At 38.7% G+C, this 17,731-nt stretch overlaps 1 pseudogene; it reads right to left on the reverse strand.

The window, feature by feature from the left end:
• Positions 1-600: 600 nt before the first annotated feature.
• Positions 601-5,480, reverse strand: LOC126617044 (uncharacterized; annotated as a pseudogene).
• Positions 5,481-17,731: the final 12,251 nt, after the last annotated feature.

Genomic DNA, 17,731 nt, shown 5'->3' on the forward strand with positions numbered 1-17,731 from the left:
CTTTATATATTATTTTTTTTCTTTTTTTTTTTCATAAGGTGCAATCTGCACCATCCCACCCATTACTTTATATATATATATATATATATATATATTTTATATATATACATATATTATTTTTTTTTTATTTGTCTTTTCAGATGGTGCAATCCGCACCATCCCCTTTTTTTATTTTATTTTATTATATATATGTATATTTTAGGGTGGTGGCTGACACCATCATTTTTTATTTTTATATATATATTTTTTTTTTTCACTTTCAATGCCGGGTGCACCAAAATTTATTTTTTCATGCACACATACATACATACGTACATACATATACATACATATATATATATATATAGGGTGCGGGATAGGAGCTTAGATGAGGAAGAAGGAGGAAGGTGGCAGGCGCCGTTGGTTTGGAGACGGACGTAGAGGTTTCGAAGTTGGGCAGGGATGGTGATGGACTTGGCAGCGGAGGCAGAGGAAGAAGAAGACGTGGCGGATGATGAGAGACAGGAGATTTGCAAGAAGAGGCCCTCGTGAACACCAGCACCGCTAACGACCCTTGGAATTACCGTCAGCACCGTCAGCACCATGTGCGCTTCATACCACTTAGAGCTCGGCTTGCTCCCCGCCGCCGCGCATCCAGATGTAGCCCCGGCAATTGTCAGCACTTGGAGCATGATCAAGAAGAAGCCGCACACCGACGGCAGCAACCTCAGAGACAGCGTCAGGAATATGCAGATAGGGGTAAGGGACCAGGCGACGGTGAGGTGGAGGTGTGGGTGCTGTAAGCTCACCTACTTTTCCTTTCCCTTTATCATTCCTACCAACAGTTGCAATCTTGGGTGTTGGCATCATCTCTAATGACATATCCAAGGACTGCAGGTCTTCATGAAGAGTTCCCTCAAGAATCCTCTGAATAACTTCCTCAGGATTGTGGTTATAGGCTTCAAGACAAGCAGCTAAGAAACCTTTTCCATAATCAGGGAACATGTCCTTTATTTGACTAATTCGCGACTCCACAATTGCAACATCTTCATCTAACTGCACCTTCTTGTTTGTCAAATCGGCTTTCGTACTGGGCTGCTCCTTAACTATGAGTTTCTGAGTAGACATAAGTATTCCATATACATACCCCAGCTACTCATCATCCATGATTTATCCATCCACTCTTTTGTAAATTCTCCATTTTGCTCATAATGTTGAAGTTCTTTTCAATATTTTGAAGAAATGTTTGCCTATTCTAGTTCTCCTGAGCACATATGGAAATTCCATTAATCTCTCTTAAAGTTTGAACCAGTATATCTGATCTAATGAAAAGATCCTCCACTTTGGCTGGAAACATCTCCGCAGCAGCTGGAATGGGGAGGTTATCTTTGAAGGCCTCATCACTTAGATAGCACAAATCCAATAGTTTCCAACCGAATCTGACAATTCTCTTTGATAACATCTTCAAACTTAAAGCAATATTTAGACACCATTTTATCTTCTCCATCTGCTGAAATTATTTGAAATCCATGCTGCAAAGATGGAAGTAATGAATCATGCAACCTTGCTAGAGTGCTTAGTAATGCCTCGTTCCCATGACTGGTTTCAACATGGCACAACAAGAAGACAGCAGATGGTTCGTATGCAGTTAAGAAAGCATCCATGGATACAATTGCATCGTTGATGAAGTCCATAACTTCCAATAAATCAGCAAGAAGACGGCTGGATCCATGTTCTCCAGTGTTTACAGAGGAAAAAAAGGTCTCCAAGGCTGAGCTGCTACGTTGGTACATTGTTTGGACAATGCTAAGGAAATGTGATGCTACTGCAGTCAAATTGTCACGGATCCTAGTATGAGCTTTTACTGCATTGCCAACCAGCACTCTGGTCAAATCTTCATTTTCATGACCATATATAGCATATATGTCTAACAACTTAGGCAAGTCAAGCAACTTCATCTCCTGCAAAAGAACTTCATGGTCTTGTGGACTGAGACTATCAGCATGACGAGCGCCAGGATCCCTATTAGAAGATATTCGATATAATACCATGAACAGACGGCGGCTCAATTCAAACTCCCTAACAATGACCCCCGCCACCAATTCCTTGGCGCTGCGATGAGGGAAATCATACCACATACTCCTAAACTATAGAAAGCTATCCAGAAATTCATGCAACGATGTATCACTAGCCACTTGTCGCCAAAAAACTCCTTAAGGTTTAACTTCAGCAGGCGAGAGAGCTCTCTATTAAGAAGATCCACCACTCTCTGCGACTCCAGGGCGTCCAATACGCCTTCGTCGGCGCCGAGCCCAGCCGCCACCGCCTCATCCTGGGGCAAGTAACTTACGAAATTGCCACCCTGAGCTCTGCTCGGCACCCACTCACCTTTGTCCCCCATCCGAACCCTGCTCCCCGACGGCGGCACCGAAGCAACGGTGGAAGTTTCGGCATTGGATTGCTGCTTGGATAACGATTGCCGGAGAGAGGTGGAGAGCGTGGGATTGGGATTAGGATTGAGATTGGAGGCGGATCTAGAGAGGGCGTTCCAGAACTTAAAGTCTCGGCCGACGGCGGTAGTGCATCTGGCGACAAAACTCGGCGACAGAGGACTCGGAGTGGACTCGGGTGTCTAGCGGTTGCTGGTCCCATTTGTGTGGAGGCTTTTGGGGTTCGAAGGTTCAAGAGAGAACTAGGCATGGGCTGAGGTTGGAGGCTAGACCTGTTGCAAGCATTTGAGATGAGACTTCGAGAGTTGGGCCTGAGCCTGGATTTAGGCTTTGATAACCGTGTCTGGGCCTAGGCCTGGAGGGAGAGGGACGACAAGCTGGAGCTTGGGCCTGGATGGCCTCCTTTTGAGAGGCTTGCTGCTGATGGACATACATACATACATATTTATATATATATATATGTATGTATATGTATGTAAAAGAAATCCTCTTTTTTTTATTATTATTTTTTTTTATTTTTTTTATTTTTGTAAATACATAATAACATATGTATTCATTTTTTTTTCTTTTTGTAATAAAATTGACTCTATTTAATAAAACATTTTTTTTTGATGTGACTGAACTTGAAATTGAATATTCAAGCTGCCTACGTACCCTTCCAAAGAAAGAGATCAAGTCAAAACGTAGTTCAAATGAGCGATGAATTTAACAATGATTTTTTATGATGATTTTGATGGTGGTTTTGATGGTGGTTTTGCCGTACACAGTTTATGCTCTTGCGGGCCAAGAGCTTTTGGTGCCGTTTGCAGTTTCAACTCGTGCAGGCAAGGAGCGTTTGTTGTCGCCTTTTATGCTCGTGCGAACCAGGAGCGTTTGTTGTCGCCTTTTATGCTTGTGCGGACCAGGAGCGTTGATGTTGCCTTTTATGCTCGTGCAGACCAGGAGCTTGGGTGTCCTGCAGTTTAGGCTCTTGTGGACAATGAGCTTTGGTGTTGCCTTTTATGCTCGTGCAGACCAGGAGCTTAATGCCATGCAGTTTAGGCTCGTGCAGGTGAGGAGCCTTGGTTTGTGCAGTTTAGGCTCGTGCGAACAAGGAGCATTAGTGTATTTGTCAAACGATCCTGGAGAGGTATTCCTTGCAATTTTCATAGCAAGGAGTCTTGACCGAGTGATTGAAGAAGTCTTCAGGAAAGAAATCGCGCATCGTGATGGGGATGGACGATCTATGTGTCGAAATTTCATCATCTTCAACACGTTCATGTTGCTTTGAAGGTTGACAATAGCTGCTTTGCCCCCTTTCTGATTGGCGGACTTGTGAAGGAGACGTATGCTTCTTGTGCAATTTCTTAGGAGTGACTTGAGTCCATCCTTCAACTTTGCTTGTCTTGGAGGATGCCCCCAGCGGTTGAGGTAAAGACTTTGAGTCGAAAGAGCCAGAAGTGACGGTGGTATAGTTTGACTTCACCACATCGTCAAGATCTAGCTCGATGATTCCTTTCTGAGCCAGTTTCATGATGAGATCTTTCAGCACGAAGCACTTTTCCGTCGGATGACTAATGAAGCGGTGGAATTTACAGTACCTTGGACTGTCAGTGCGATTCATCTCTTCTGGCCGTCTGCACTCAGGCAAGCCGATCACCTTCTTTTCTAGCAAGTCTTCTAACATGGCAACCACATCAGAGTCGGGGAATGGATAAGTTTTCTCTTCAAGCTCTTTCAAAGTGCGTCTACGCATCTCTTGATCATGAAAAGCTTCAGCTTGAATCGCCTTGCCTCGTGTAGGGATTTTGACGGGAGATGTGTTGATTGTCATTGCTTCCTTGGTGGATTTCCACGTAGCCTTCTCCACCTTTGTCTCAAGGACTTTGTCGTTCTTGTAGTCGGCGATCGGTTCCTTCTTCCCATGGTGGGCGATGCTCAGTTCCATGTCATGGGCACGGGTGGCTAATTCTTCAAAAGTCCGTGGCTTGATACCTTGAAGGATGTATTGTAACCCCATTGCATGCCCTGGATGCACATCTCGATTGAAGAAATCTCGGAGAGCTTGTCCTTACAGTCGAGGCTTAGATTACACCATCGGTTGATGTAGTCTATGACTGGTTCTTCCCTCCATTGTTTCGTGCTCGTCAGCTCCAGCATGCTCACAGTGCGGCGGGTACTGTAGAAGCGGTTGAGGAATTCCCTTTCCAACTGTTCCCAGCTGTTGATGGACTCGGGCTTCAGGTCTGTGTACCACTCAAAGGCGTTTCCTTTTAACGAGCGCACAAACTGTTTGGCGAGGTAATCTCCCTCCGTCCCTGCATTGTTGCAGGTTTCGACGAAATGTGCGACATGTTGCTTTGGGTTTCCCTTTCCGTCAAATTGTATAAACTTCGACGGTTGATAGCCCTTCGGCATCCTTAAGGCATCGATCTTTCTAGAGTAAGGCTTCGAGTACAACGTGGAGGCATGAGAGCTTCCTTCATACTGTGCCTTGATGGTGTTGGTGATCATCTCTTGCAGCTGCTGGATAGAAAGAGATCCCATGAGTGCCGCTGCTTGGTCTGGCTCCGGCTTCACATCGATTTTCTTCACCGGGGGCTCGTCTTCTTCCTTCTTCAGATGATCAATCTTCGGGTTGGGTTTCTCGCCATCCTGCGGCTCCAGTCAGTTGATGAGTGCTGCAATTTGTAAGTCTTTTTCTTCCACAGTTCGGGTTAACCTTGCAATTGCTTCATTCATCTGAGCCAGCTGCTCATCGATTGAAGTTGCTCCGGTAACCATAACTTGCATGGATGTGCTGTCGCTTGAGTCAGCATCGGAAAACAAAGACTCGGAGTACTTCTTCGGGCTTTCCTCCCTTGGTGCCCTTAGCGAGGCCAGGGTGATCATAGGTTCGTACCTCGGGTACTCTTGTTCCTTTGGCAGGGTTGATGTAGGGGTGGAAGAGGAGGCAACAAGAGCTCTTGCCTTGCTTCGAGTTACGATGCTTGAAATGGCGCCGCCTGCGGCAAGGATGCTCTTGTTCTTCGTGTTGGTTGTGGGAACAGCTTGAGCCTTCCTTGAAGCCATTAATTTTGGAAATGTGCTCGAATTTCTTGAACGGAGAAAGAGATGAGAGGTAGAGATTGTCCCACTGGGCGTGCCAATTTGTGAACACGGAAAATTCCTGAAACGAAAGAGACAAGAACAACGTGCACAAACAAATATTTGTATTTGATGATTTTGGGTTACAATCTCTCTCAAATTTGATCCTCTGATTCAATCTCCGTAAGGTGTTGATTTGTGGATGTGCGATTGATCCAAAGGGCCGTTGGGCTTGATCTAAGGATGAACATTCTTCAAGGGCCGTGGACTTGATCTTGATGGTGGATTTGAGCAGATCTTCAAAGGGGCTTTTGGGCTTGATCTTTGAAGAACAGTGATGAACGGATCTCCAGGGGCTTTTGGGCTTTGATCTTAAAGAACGGTTGGACGTGTGGATTTGTTGATGTTGTTGATCCAAGGGGCCGTCGGGGCTTGATCTTAGAAGAACGATGAACGAAGAATGAAGAACACTTTCTTCAAGGGCCGTCGGGGCTTGATCTTGAATTTGGTGGAAGTTCTTCACGGGGCCGTCGGGGCTTGATCTTGAATTTGGTGGAAGTTCGTCACGGGGCCGTCGGGGCTTGATCTTGAAGGTGGATGATTGTTGATCCAAGGGGCCGTCGGGGCTTGATCTTGGAAGAATGATGAATGAAGAACGAAGAACACTTTCTTCAAGGGCCGTCGGGGCTTGATCTTGGAAGAATGATGAACGAAGAACGAAGAACGAAGAACACTTTCTTCAAGGGCCGTCGGGGCTTGATCTTGAAGGTGGATGATTGTTGATCGAAAAGGGCTTTCTTGATCTTTCGCGAATTGCTTGAGAGCTTCGGAGTTTCAGAGCTTCAGAGCTTCAAGGTGTAATATGAATTCCTCCCCAAATGAATGAAATTGGCTTCTATTTATAGAATTTTCCAAGGCCTAATTTTGAATATAATATTCCAGATGAAATAAGTCGTTTCTGCCAGGTGTTGACACGTGTCCTGTTTGATGACTTTTCCGATGATTCTCGATTTTTTGTTTAGACACACGCTACGTGTAAAATTTATGTAATACATGAGCGCTGAAACTTTGATTTATCGGTCAACATTTATTTACCGAAATTTCGATGTCTACAAAAATGTCTTTGACATTAAAAGTAAATAGTACCAAGAATGTTTTGCTAAGATTCCAGTTATTTGAGGGGAGGGGAATGAGTCCATCAAGTCACGTGTGGGCTTAGTTGACTTTGTAATTATGGTTTTCGACAATCTTAAAGTTTAAAAGGTGGAACACTAATTAAGTATGCTTTTCAATTTTGAGTTTATCTAGTTAAGGTAACATATATGTATATATGAAAGGTTGATTCACCGTGTTTCAGGTTTGGAAAATCTAATTGTGAATCTTTGGGATGAAAATTATTGCGACTTTCTTTCTTAATTAATAGTTAATTGCTAAGAAGATTAATTTTTTAGGCCGAATATATTTTAGATTTATCTTTTTATTTTGACACGGGGATATTCTAAACTAGTTAAATGTATATAGGGAAATAATAATAGGTGGAATTTTGATTAGAGAAATGACTAAATACTTTGAATCTATTTAAGTGTAATTCTTAATTTTGCATATACCCAAGTAAGGAAACATGTATAAATGCACAAATATATGTGTATATAAGAGGACCTATCTAGCGGTAACATGCATTATAAACCTAGGTAAGGCTTCATTCTCCTTGAAACTAGAGTGAAGGCATAAAATTTGTAGTCAATTAAACATGGCGAGACTCTCATGGTTTCCAATTGCTTTCTTTCTAGTCCTTGCCTTGAGCTGTGCCATTGATGTCATGGTAATAACTCTCATACACTCGTTAAATTAAGCATCTTTTTTCCGCGTGTTTATCTTCAAAGTTGATTACATTTTCTTTGCGCAGGCTGGCGGCGAGGGATCACTTCGTCATGAACGTATGCATATTACTTGTCAAACTCTTGTTCTTAAAATGATTTCAGCTAATTTAATACATAATTGATACAAAATTCAAATTACTTGATATATTATTTATTTTTAATCAGAATGTGGAGCGGCATGTGACTACCGATGTTCAGAAACTTCACATAAGAACCCATGCATAGAGTTCTGCAGCATGTGCTGCCAGAAATGTCTATGTGTTCCATCAGGCACATATGGACATAAGGAAGAATGTCCATGCTATGACAACTGGAAGACGAAAGAAGGAGGTCCCAAGTGCCCATAAAGCCAAACGAGTTTATTACACAACGTTTAAGAACTACATTAACTGGCTATTACGAATCGAAAATGCAGATTTGTTCTTGCAAATCCAATCCATAGACTACCTGGAATAATTGCTATTTACTATATTCATCAATAAGAAAATGAATTCTTTGTTAGATATGGTGTCAAAGTAATCTACACTCTTTTTTCCTTTTTTGCACATTCTCTCACTTTAACCAAACGATATGAAACTCAACCAACAATAATCTGTTCAAGTTTTTCTTAATCAAACAACAATTGTCAAATCTGCTCCAACATTGCTGTCACAGAAAAACGTTGTTGTGAATACAATAAATAATAAAGGAACGCAATAAGTTAAAGGGGACTCGTAGTCTTACCCATGGTATAAAATATCAATGATATCGGAAATATCGGTAGTCCAAAAACATGGAAATTTCAATAGAAATATTAGAATATTATCGATATCGATAAAAATTGAATAAAAACCACGGAAATTATAAGAAAAACTTGGAAATTTTTATTGAAACTTTGGAGAATGTTTATTTAGTCAATTATCTATTAGTTTATCAAAAAACAATTAGAAGGAAATGCATTACATGATAGATTTAACTGATTTAAATTGATTACACAGCGAGCTAGCAAACACTGTGAGTGTAGAAAATATGTAGTAATTAATGAAAAAAAGATTAAATACACCATAATCATTTATATATAATGATTTACTACAATATTTTACACTTTATACATTGCATGGTAAGATACATGAGTGATTTAGTACCACATAAAGTTCCTATGAGGTTCAAAACTTTCACAATCTTCATCATCTCTATGTGTAGAGTAAGTTTATTGTGAAGAGTATTCATCAAATGATAAATCCCCAAAATAGTTTTGCATGTAATTGTTAACATGTCACTCATATAAATATAAATATTTTAGCATATTATCACTAAAACATAAGTGATATATGGTGGTTACGATGTTGGAGGAGTAAAATGGGAGGGGTTCAAATCACCTTTGTGTTTTGTTTTCCTCCTTTTTTTCCCTTTTTTTCCTTTTTTTTTTCTTTTTTTTTTTCCTTCCTTTACATCGATATTTTCGATATTTTAGCGATATTACACCGATATTTTGACAAAATATTGCTAAAGTGTGAGCGAAATTATTGACATCGATATTTTCCGATATTGTCGATATTTGTACAATATGTACATGGATATGTTCCGAAATATCCGTGATTCGAAAAAACTGAAATATCCTCGATATTTCGTCGATATTATCGATATTTCAGACTATGGTCTTACCAAACCAAGTGTCTATAAAAGCTATTAGAAACAAAAAAAAAAAATCGATATTTTCCGATATTATATATTGTCGATATTTGTACGATATGTACTGGATATGTTCCGAAATATCCGTGATTCGAAAAAACCGAAATATCCTCGATATTTCGTCGATACCATCGATATTTCAGACTATAGTCTTACCGAACCAAGTGTCTATAAAAGCTATCAAAAACAAACAAACAAAAAAAAAATATATATATATATATATATATATATATACTGAAAATATGACTTTAGCCTGTGAAATTTAATTTTCTCCACATAAAACCCATCATAATTTTTTTTACTCAAATAAAACCCATTAATTAGATTCTACATCAGCAAATTCATTAATTATATTTGACTTTACACATTTAAAAATTTTCAATGCCCAAAACACCCCTATTTGAATGTTTGATGTACACAATTAGTTCCATATAGATTGTAAGGGAGAATTAATGATATTACGAAAATAATAAATAATAAATTTATTGCCTAATATATAATAACAACAAAACATGCCTAATATATGTAATAATACATGCTTAGTTAAGTGAACAAATTATATTTTACATATAAATGTAGGTAAATTATTTCACACACATATATATAACAAAAATTAAAAATAAAAAAATGCCTAGTATACGTAAAAATTCATGCAAAATAATTTACTTACAAAAAATGTTATTTGATTCAGTGCACCTACTATTCAAATTTTAAAATGTTAGATTGCTTAAAAAAACCAAAATAATTTCCCCACTGTATGTAAAATACATGCAAAATAATTTACCTACATAATAAAGCAAACCTAATGTATGCAAAATAATGTACCTACATAAAAAAATATTATTATTTTATTAAAAACTATTTTACCTATTATTTTGTACATATAATAATAAAATGTGCCCAATATATATGATGATACATACAAAATAATATACCTACAAAATATATGTTATTTGCTCATCATAAATTTACATATAGGTAGATTAATTAGTATAATATGTTTGATCATATATCTATTGTGCATACATATGTACATACATACATATACATATACATATTGAGCTTGTGGTAGTACTATATACATTTGAACGTATATATGTGTATATATATATATATGTGTGTGTGTGTGTGTGTGTGTTAGGGGTAATAATATGCAATAAATTATTTGTTCATTGTAATTAAGGTGAGTAATAATATTTATTGATTTATTTTGAATATTGTGGTACAAGTTATAAATATTTTGTATTAATAGGTCAATTACTTTCCTACATGGTAATCACTTTTAAATTTGAGTTTTATTTGAATGTTTATAATTAGGTGGGTTTTTATATAGGAAATAAGAGTTACAAGGTGTATATATATATTAAAATGAAAGACCAGGAAAGTACGACGAGCTCAAACCAACTACGAAACTCTAATATAGGAAAATTCATTAGAACAACCTCTAAAAGAATGAGAAGCTTGAAAGCTACAAAGATCATGAACAAAAGCTACACCAGCAGATGGAGGAAGCCTGACAACACAAAGAGCAAACTGACGAAAAATGAGAATCCCTGATAAAGAAATAAATTATTAGTTAAAGTTTTCCATGACTACTTCTCTCCTTTTGTGAGAGCGTTCTCTTCTTCTGTGAGAGATGCTTTCCCTCTTTTGGTAAGGGTTTCCCACTTGACCACACTCTCCGGCGCCGACTCTTGCTTCTGCTGGAGTCGGTTGCCCTTTTTCCCCTCCTTCTGTTCTCTCCTCTTTTCCCCATCTCTGGCGTGCCTTCTCTCATCTTTTCTTCTTCTTATTTTCTTTTTGCTTCTCCTAATGTTCTTCCCAAATTTTACCTCTAGCCTGCCCTGTTCTTCTCTTCCCTCAGAGTAGAGGGTAACGAAGTCGCTCGACTGAAAGGAGAGGGTAACGAGACGGAAGATGTGATAGTTCGGGGTGTCAACTAGAGCAAGCTATCCCGCATGGAACGAGTGAAGATCATACTTGCGCTATGCTATGATCTTTTTTCCTAAAAAAAAAGGGTGGAAACGACATGCAAAGAAGTTACGATATGCCTTGTTCGATTCAACATCTCATTAAAAAAAAATGAGGTTTATGCTTTTTATCAAAAACGACAAAGCGACTTTCCCATCACAGAAGTCGATATTCTGGCCATTCAAAACGCCCTTTTAAACGGAAGTTCAAAATTTCGCATTTTGAGAAAGGACATATCTTACATAAACCATTGGCTCTGATACCACTTGAAGGGAAATTTATGAGATTTCATGTGGGATTTCTAGTGACTAGCATGCATATACAATTCAAGATTTATATACGAAAGCAACGGAAGCATGTTATCAAATAATATCAAAGCTCTAGTCATGCAAATCCCCTTCAAGATGCATAGGTTCATGTAAGATGCATCAAAAACAAATTCATATAAAAGAACAAAGTTTAGGAGTAGTTTTTATACCTCTTGATCTAGATCTTAGACCAAGGATGGACCACCTCCAAGACCTTTGCTCCTTGAACTCCTTGAGCCTAGCCTCCTTCCTTGCCTCCTCCACTTTGTTTAGAATGAGTGCTCCTAGGTTCTCTTCAAGTTTCCAAAATTGAAAACCTCTGAAGATCCTCACCCACTAGTGTAGTGAGAAGGATGAAGGAATAACCAAAAGGGTGAGAAAATGATTAGCTAAATCACCCTTATGGTGGCCGGCCTTGTGTGAGTTTTGAGAGAGAGAGAGATGGTTTCTTCTTTTTGTGAAAAACAACATACAAAACCCTAATAAACTTTTTCACTATAAAGTTCCTTTTATAACACAAAGAAACCTAGCCAACAACTTGACTTCCTATCTCTCCTTTTCACTCTATATGGCCGGCCCCCTTAGTGTTGTTTGGGCTTTTGGGCTTTTATTTATTTCAAGTCATCCAATGCTTGAATAAAAGCCCAATGGGTTTAGGCCCAATGGGCCCAATTAAACCCGAACGTTTCTTTAAGCCCAAAACGATCTTATATCGCTTTTATGATTTCTTTAGACTTTCTAATTAATCACAACACTTAATTAATCCAATTAATTATTTCCATCATCCATTAGTTACTCACTACAAGAGTGTATTGGTGAACAATCGTTTTAGGTTCTAATTAGCAAGGCAGTGAGGTGATTGGCACCAAACCAATTGATTATATTTAATCCAATCACTTAGTGAATTAAAACTTACTTTTAATTCACCTTCTTCTTTGATGACTACATTTAATCATCTAGAAGAACTCACAAGCCATGAGTGACATCTAACCATATATCATGGCTACCCAAGCTAATGTAGAAATTGTTCGGAGAGCCTATTCAGTTGGAATTACAATGCAATTCGATCCTTCTCTAAAACAATACTCTCAATCACATCACTAGGGTATGGATATAATATGTCAAACCCCTAATGTGATTATTCCATGTTATATGATTCAATTGAGTCGTATAGGAACGCTTTCCTTTATTACGCTCGATACTTCAGCCAAAGATTCCCGAATCATATCTTAGAGTATTCATCCTCTCATAACGAGGATTAGAGATTCCTTGTTGAACATTCACTTGACTTCATGACTAAGTGGCTTAACCCCGACTATGTCGTGGACACCCGCGGATGGAGTGACTTTGACATAATCAAAGATCAAGTACTTAACCACAAGACAACGATGATGCCTCAGGTCAAATGACTACTTACACTATTCCAACCATTAGAGTTACTTGCTTGACATGTGAGTAGACCTCCATGCAAGTACTCTCGTTCAATTGTGTTCAATGAACTCATTCCCTTAATGAGCACCTACATACTTGTCTTAGTGTCACTACACGAATGGGATGAGACTTTCCATCCTTCTAATTGAAGCGGACATAGTATGTACCGGTCTATGCATTGTCAGTATCCCTCTAACAATCTTATGACCAGGAACCTTTTTGGACATGATGGTTATGTGAAGAAGGTCTCTGTAGTCTAACATCATTAGATTACTTCTTCCATCAATCCATTGTCCATGGATTCACTATTTATGACATATATCGTTTATAGAGATAGTCCTAATTAGTATCTTTGCCATTTGATGTATAAGAATCATCCATACATCCATTCATTGTCCTGAAAGGTTTCTTCCAAAGATTGACTTTCAGGGCATATCTCCAACACTAAAGCTGCTTCATAACATTAATTCAATCATATCTAGGGCTTCAAAACAACCCTAAGTATCCATCAAAATAAAATACATAAAAAGTCAGGAAAGTTAGAACCTAGAAACTGCTCAAGGTTAAAGACTCATGCTCTCTCTCCAGATTCTCCTCCTTCTGTTGAGTATGTCTCCTATTAAAAGACTTAGGACTTATCTAACATCTGACACATTTACATCTTTGAATTGACTCTCTTTTATAACTCATAACAACCAGCTTTTAGTATTGGAGTAACTGAAAACTAGCTATTATCAGAATTTGTAACTGAACAGCTCCTCTTTATTCTGTCATAACTTCTTGTCGAAACCTCCAAATCACAAGTTGTAAAGACCATCAGAAAGAAGACTTCCAGGGCTTTCCAACCATATATGGTCCATTTTCTAATTCGTTTTGAGCACTTGGGCAAAGCTCGCAAGTTGGCTATTCTGCAAGGGCATTTTTCTGGCGAATCTTGGGCCACTTGTTACAATATTCAAAATAAGATGATTTCTTCAAGCCCTTACTTTCTTCCTGAAATACAATACAAACAACAAAAGACATTGTGATGCATAGAGATTTTAAGTCAAAAACCTAAGTAAAAGAGGGCATATAAATATAACTTTATGCACTCAACATACACATTTAAGACAATTTTGAAACCCGCAGAATCACGCAGGCTTCACTGCTCGTTACATGTACTAAAACCCTAAACCCAAAATACTATTCATAAGAACAGTGTAAAGATAAAAATGCCCTTCTTCACCTGATATTTTCCTTCCTATACTTCATGCTGCTACAGTAAAAGGACGAAAAGCCATTTTGCACGTGTGGCGTGCTAACGAGATTTCTCTCCTCCACCACTTCCTTGCTCTGCAGTCTACACCGCTTGCTTTTTTACTCCAACTCGAATCAAAACCAAAAAAATGTCATCTAAATTTTCACACCATCAAGACAAGAAATTTCACCGTGAGATTTCTCTTCTCCATCGCTTCATTCGACTCTCTATATGAGTTGCCTTCTTACCCTTGTAATCTTTACATTGAAATATACAACAAATATTTGAAACCAAAATTGAACATAGTATCAGAGCAAGAACCATAAGGTCCTAACTCTGTTCATTTTTTTTTTTTGCTTCTTCGTTTTGCTCATCCTCGATAGAGATGGTAAAAGAACATGCATCTAGTGCTAATAGTGCCTCATCCTCATCCCCCAACTTAACTCAAGTTGGTGAGAACAACCCAAATCAACATCTCTGCTCAGTGCTACTGAACGATTTCAACTACCTTCCTTGGTCAAGAGCTGTGTCACTTGCTCTAGAAGGAAGATCGAAGCTAGGGTTTATCAATAGAAGCTCTGAGCCGCCAAAATCCACTTCACCAACCTATGATGCATGGCACGCCACTGATCAGCTGGCTATATCCTGGATACTTAACTTCATAGAGCCAAAACTGTCTGAGCTTTTAAGCTACTCAGAGTCTTCCATTCTCCTATGGGAGTCTGTTAAAGACATGTATGGTAGCCAAAACAACTCAGTTCGCATTTTTCAACTAAAGAAGAGTGTTGCTAGTTTAAAGCAAGGTGATCTATCATTTGTTCAACACCTTGGAAGTATGAAATCCATATGGAATGAACTCGATATGTACCATCCACACACAACTGATTCCATTGTGTTACTGAAGATGGCTGATGAAGATAAGGTGTTTCAACTCTTGGCAAGCTTGGGAGCTGAATATGAAGACATACGTAGTCATTTGTTAATGACTCCAGAGCTATCCTCCTTTACCAGTGTGTGTCATGCAGTCCAGAGAAAGGAAACTCGACGAAGAGTGATGAATGTTGAGCCCAAATCCAACTCTGATGCTAGGGTTTTCATGAAAAATCACAAAGCAACTGGTGATAGGGTGCCTAGGAAGAAAACAGACTGGAAATGTTCTTATTGCAACATGAAGGGACATTTCAAAGAAAAATGTTAGATTCTTCATCTGGAATGGATGAGTCACTCTAAAAGTATTTCACTCAGCTTGTTCCTCAGCTATTGGGATGGCCAATTTCTTAACAAATCGTATGTCTTTGATGAACGAGTTTGCTGCTTTTCTTCAAAAGAAGCAAGGAAGCACTGCGCATGGTGAAGTGACGACTGAAAATCCTACTGCAATGCTAGGGAAATTTGCTGGATTCTCAGCTGACTCGGAGAACACATCGAAAGGCAATATTCCAGGTATTATCAGTGCCATTTCCACTGCTCTTAATGCAAATGTTACACATGATTTTTGGATTATTGACTCTGGTGCCACTAATCATATAACTACTAAACCCTTGAGTCCTTATGAATTTCAAAAAACTATTGATCTAATCCATGTGTCTGTTGCAAATAGGAAAAGGGAACCTATTCTAGGGAAAGGAAAGATTAGATTATTGAGTGAGCATACTGATTCCACTACTCTTTATGTTCCTTCTTTTCCTTTTCAGCTCTTGTCAGTAGGAAAAATCACAAAAACTTTAGACTGTCTTGCCATATTTTCCCCTCATAATGTTGTGTTTCGGGATTGAGTTACTCAGAAGAAGATTTGTGAAGGGTTCTTCTTAAATGGACTCTACTATCTCTCAAATAAGTCTAATTTTGTCAAAAAGCTCAGTGTCAACTTAAGTCACGTTCAATAACACCAACTCTGGCACCAACGCCTTGCCCATCACTCAAAACCAGTGATGACCAAGTTGTTTCCTTTTTTTGTAAAAACACACTTGAGTGTGAAACTTTTCAAATGTCAAAAGCCACTAGACTCCCTTTTGTTTCCTCTAATTCTAGAACTAGTAGACTTTTTAAGCTTGTTCACTCAGATATCTGCGGTCCTTCTCGTGTAGAATCCTTTAATGGGTATAGATATTATGTTACATTTGTTGATGACTATTCTAGAGTGACCTGGTTGTACCTTTTAAAACTCAAAAGTGATATGTTTGATACTTTTAAGGACTTTCACAATCTAATCACCAATCAATTTTCATCTAAGTTATATATGTTACGATCAAATAATGGCACCGAGTACACTTCTAATAACATGAGTAATTGCTTGAGCAATCATGGCATTTTGCATCAAACTAATTGTGTTGGTACACCACAACAAAATGGGGTGGTAAAGAGAAAAAATCGAGACTTATTGGAGAAAACTTGATCACTTATGATCCAAATGAATGTTCCTAAGAAATTTTGGTCTCTAACCCTACTCACTGCCACCTACATCATTAACAGATTGCCTACTTGGGTGTTGAATAATAAATCTCCCTTTGAAGTCATGAAGGGCAGGCCTATAGACTTGTCTCACCTCAGGACCTTTGGTTGTATTTGTTATGTGCACCTTCAAGCTCTTCATCGTGATAAACTCGACCCTCAAGTTGTCAAATGTGTGTTTATGGGATACTCTAGTTCTCAAAAAGGTTACAAAGTGTACAACCCTAACACTGGGAAGCGGCGGTCTATAGAGATGTGCAATTTGATAAATACTCACCTTATTTCCACAAAGGTTTGGAGACTAATCCCAATAGGGAAAATTCTTATGGACATATTTCCACTGCCTACTCCAACAGAAGTTCATAAAGTCACTCCTGCTCATATCAACACTGAAAATTCTCAACCCACTGAAAGTGTAAGTGATGCAATGCCGAGCTTCTCTGGAACATCAGAAGCTCAACCAAATCAGCAAGCTATAAGTGCATCAAGAAGAAATCCTACACGAGATATCCATTCACCAGTAAGGTTACTTACACTACAAGGCATCCTATCTCTGCTGCCATTTCTTATCACAGATTCTCATTTTCTCGTGCTTCTTTCCTTAACAAAGTGTCTCACACTTTCGAACCAAGGAATTTTCCTGAAGCCACATGCATGCCTGAGTGGCAAGATGCTATGACTAAAGAGCTCTAAGCTCTAAATGACAAAAAAACTTGAAGTGTGGTGGATCTTGATAAGAGCCTATTTATACGACTGAGTTAGCTTGTTCTCATGCATTTATGTTGTTATTTCTTAGTTAATTATGTATTTTAAGCTATTTTCGTGTGTTTGTAGGTCCATAGGCCTTATGAAGCAATAAGATGCATTTTGGTGCATTTTGGAGCAGTTTTGGGCTTGGAATGAATAGCACATGCATGGAGCAAGGTGGATGGACGAAATTGAAGACTAAATAGGCTAGGAATGTGTTAAAGAGAAAGAAGAATTAATGTAAAAATGACAAAGAGCTCAGCCACAAAGGGGTGTCACTCCACCATTCACCTTTCCATCATTGTCGTGCACCACCATTGCACTTCCTTTGGATTCCTATGCCGTGCATCATCATCCATGTTCCCTCCATCGACTCATTTGTTGCATCATTCCACCTCCCTTTCCTTTCTCTACCATGTGCATAATCATTCATGTTCCCTAGCTGCAACACCACTCCATTTTACCCCCATGCTTTACATCATCACTTCACTTTCACCTTTGAATCATTTCAAACACCACTCATTGCACTCAATTGCTACA

Source organism: Malus sylvestris, chromosome 3 (assembly GCF_916048215.2).
Source record: "Malus sylvestris chromosome 3, drMalSylv7.2, whole genome shotgun sequence".
In the NCBI taxonomy this organism is placed as follows: Eukaryota; Viridiplantae; Streptophyta; class Magnoliopsida; order Rosales; family Rosaceae; genus Malus; species Malus sylvestris.